Source organism: Quercus suber, unplaced genomic scaffold, assembly GCF_002906115.3.
Source record: "Quercus suber isolate HL8 unplaced genomic scaffold, Cork oak 2.0 scaffold_259, whole genome shotgun sequence".
Lineage (NCBI taxonomy): Eukaryota > Viridiplantae > Streptophyta > Magnoliopsida > Fagales > Fagaceae > Quercus > Quercus suber.
Genome location: NW_027069715.1, coordinates 229724 through 233679, shown reverse-complemented (window position 1 = coordinate 233679; position 3956 = coordinate 229724).

Here is a 3956-nt window from a genome sequence, read left to right as displayed (position 1 = left end):
GAGGTTATCTTAGTTATAAAAAAAATGGTTAATTTAGTTTGATTTATAGACAATTTCCTACTAATATAGAGGTAATGGATGTTGCATGGTTTAACTTATTGTAGCATTTAATGTAAGATATATTTGAAATGGAGCCTAGGTTATTCGATCATTCTCTGCTAACCCAACAACAATATCACATCTCTAATGATGCAATGGAAGGTAGTGTACATTGTGAGATCAAAATTTATTAATGTGCTAATAATATCTACAATTATTCAATTTACATGAAAACAATTTCAATATTAGCAATATAACATTGTACATTTTTTTTAAATGTCAAGTTTCCACCTTACAAGTGCGACCCTAACCATTTGCACCCTTCCCCCCCCCCCCTGGTGCAGTTAGGTGAGCGTATCACCCCATATTTGCATCCATGTAGACTATACCGTGTTACCCGCCTACCACATATTGATATTGACTGGGGTCTTATCACTTCTTTGGTTGAGCGGTGGCGATTTGAAACCTATACAATATCACATCTCTAATGATGCAATGGAAGGTAGTGTACATTGCGAGATCAAAATTTATTAATGTCCTAATAATATCTACAATTATTCAATTTACATGAAAACAATTTCAACATTAGCAATATAACATTGTACATTTAAAAAAAAAAAAAAAAAAGAAGTCAAGTTTACACCTTACGAGTGCGACCCCAACCATTTGCACCCCCCTCCCCCCCCCCCCCCCCCGGCGCAGTTAAGTAAGCGTATCACCCCATATTTGCATCAATGTAGACTATACCGTGTTACCCGCCTACCACATATTGATATTGATTGGGGTCTTATCACTTCTTTGGTGGAGCGGTGGTGATCTGAAACCCATACATTTCACTCACCTACTAGTGAAATGTCGATCACTCTATAGGATATAGCAATCATTACAGGATTGCCTATTGATGACAATGCAGTGTACGGGCCCACTAATTTGGATTGGAGAACAGTTTGTGAGAATTTACTTGAGGTGACACCACCTGCAACAGCATTGGCATATGGTGGCTGTTAGGTTCTAAATGTTTATAACAATTGGCAAATCATGAACACAAACTTGTCTAGATATAGATCTTAGAGTCTATAGGTTTTATTAGACAATGTTTAAGGTGATTCAAGTTAAGATTTAAGAACATACAAGCTACAGGAAGAAGACTTCATATTTTGCCTGGTTCGATCGATCGAAGAATAGGCTCGATTAATCAAAAATCGTACCTGTAGAATTTTAAGTCAGCCCAAACAGCGGCTTAAGCCTATTAAGGATTAGGGTTTCAGATCTACTTCTCCCACTATATAAAGGAAACCCTAAGCCACGTTTTTGAGACTGAGGAGAGAGAGATTAGAATGCCTCTTGTGCCTCTTTTGGTTTTAGGGATTTGTATCTAAACCTCTCTTAAGTCTTGGTTGCTTGAGAGTTGTATTGTTGCTCATATTACTGTTTTGTGTAAATCTTTTGTGAGATTTAGAGGAGCTTTTCTTTACACAAAGCTTAGGGTTTTCAAGGAGGAGATGTTATCTACACCTTGATGATCAATTTAGTTGTTGCCATTGAAGCTTAAAGAAAAACAAGTGTGGGTGTTTGTACTTGCTGGAGAATCCAAGAAAGAAGGAGTCCGTGGATTCGAAGTTTGCACGTGGTCGTGTCAGTAAGTTCTACTGGTGGTAGCAATAAGAAGTCGAGCGTGGGGGTTTGTAAGTCTTATTGTATGAACTTCGATTCTTTCAAGATAGTGGATTCAGGTTTACCTTGAGGATAGCTAGGTTAAATCCTCCCCAGGTTTTTACCGTGTGGTTTCCTGGGTCATCATATCATTGTGTTATTTACTTTTTCACTACTTTATACTTGATATGATTGTGTGTTTGTGATAATCTAGATTTGCATAATTTGACTAAATTAATCACTTGGCTAATTAACTAGGTTAATCTGGTTGGGTTAAGGGGTCTAAAAACCGTTCAGTGGCCTTAAAATAATATGGGTAAGGAATATATTCTCAAACCTACCAGAGGGTGCCAATGCTGTAACAACCCAATAGTATGCTAGGGCATACATGTTCCAGGCTTTGGCTTTACTATTTGGAAATAAGAGCCAAAGTAGATTGCATTGCTGCTTTCGGCAGCTATTAGTGGACTTTGGTATAGCTGGGGAATATAGTTGGAGTAGTGCCACACTTACTTTCCTTTATAAAGAGCTGTGTACTGCTACAATCAATAACGTACCTCTATAGTTAACATATAGGAAAGTTTCATCTATACTAATCACTGGCCTACAATGTTGAAAACCTTCAATTGATGGACCAAAAGCCCAGAACACTCTCTTGAATATCGCACAGCCTAGCACAGTAGCAAGTATTGTTCTCCAAATAACCCTACTACTCGAGTTTGAATTAATCAAAACTTTCAACCATTTTGGCAATAATTGGTAAGATTTGTCCTAATCACCAAACGCTTTACCAATTGCCTTTTCTTTCGCCTCCCACACCTTAAAATAAGAAGGCTGGTATTGGTACTTATTGTAAAGAGTCTGTTGAAGCGAAGAAATCTTTATGGTTGAATCATTTTTGACAACATCCCTTAACTCTTTCTCAACAACATAGGTGTCGATTGCTTGTGATCTTGTGTGAGCGTGGACTTTGTACATGTGTGTGGACCATTGTATTTCCTAACCTCAAACAACCCATGTGTAGCTCGGAAGCATGCTCGAAGACGCCAAGAACAATGTTTGCACCTTACAGACCAACATGCTGGATCTGACTCTTTTACACTAAATGTTTGGTTCCTGTTGATGTGATAGTGTTTAACAGCAGCTTGTAATTCATCATTATTAGCAAAAAGCAAGCCTATATAAAACTCTTGGGTAGGGTCCCAATACTTTGAGTGGGCTTTTCAAATGGTAGGGTTGGATCAATCATATTATGTCACGTGTTTTGTAAAAAGCTTAGTCGTGAAGGTTGATGGAATGCCATTGCTGGATAGCTTTCATGATTAGGTTCATTGAGAGGCTCCTGTTCATCTCCAACATCATCAAGGACCTTGTCATTATCAAGTTGGTCATAACTATCTATGGCCCGCATCCTTTCTGATAATGTATGGACCGCACTTTCAATAGTAGCAGCTATGCAGTGTGTATCATTAGGATCATTAGCAGCTCTCTGAGTGGCGGTTTGGTCATATTGAGCTTCAAACTCAAAACAAGTAGTCTCTTGTGCGACATGCTCAGTTGGATTATCATAGTCAGCATCACTGGTGTTCATTGGTCGATAAGGAACATGTTGGTCCTCAGTTGCAACATGGGTATATGGAGCATGATAGTCAGCATCACCAATGTTGATTGGGGAATGAGCCGCATTTTCAGAATAATGACCAGTATGAATGGCATATGGATCATGAAAGTGTCTGCCATGTGAATAACTAAACGATTCACTCGGTCCTTTGTTGGCATATCGAATGGGAAAAACATCTTGGTGGCTTCTTATGGGCTTTACACCCATGTACAACTTTGCACCTACAAATCCATATTGACAGTCTAACATATCGAATATTGCATTGATATCATTAACATCTTCTACCAAAACTTGCTGGTAAATCATAGGATGTGGATGAAATTGAAAAGGAAATCTATACCAAATAGTAAGTTTTGAATCTTCTTTGTTTATATGAAGCGTGAATGCTACTCTATCACATAGATTTTCAAATGTAACACCCCGGCTTAATGGAAGCATAGAAGGAGGTGACCCTTCATAATAAATCCCATTTTCACCATGTTTAATTATTCCACCAGAAGGGATGAGAAAAATGAACAAATTTTATGCCATCTACATTAAAACATAACAATAGTATTAATATATTAACACTGCATAGCCATTAAAATGCAATACAAGAAGGTAATTCATTAAAAATATTCAGAGTATAATAAGCTAGAGTTGA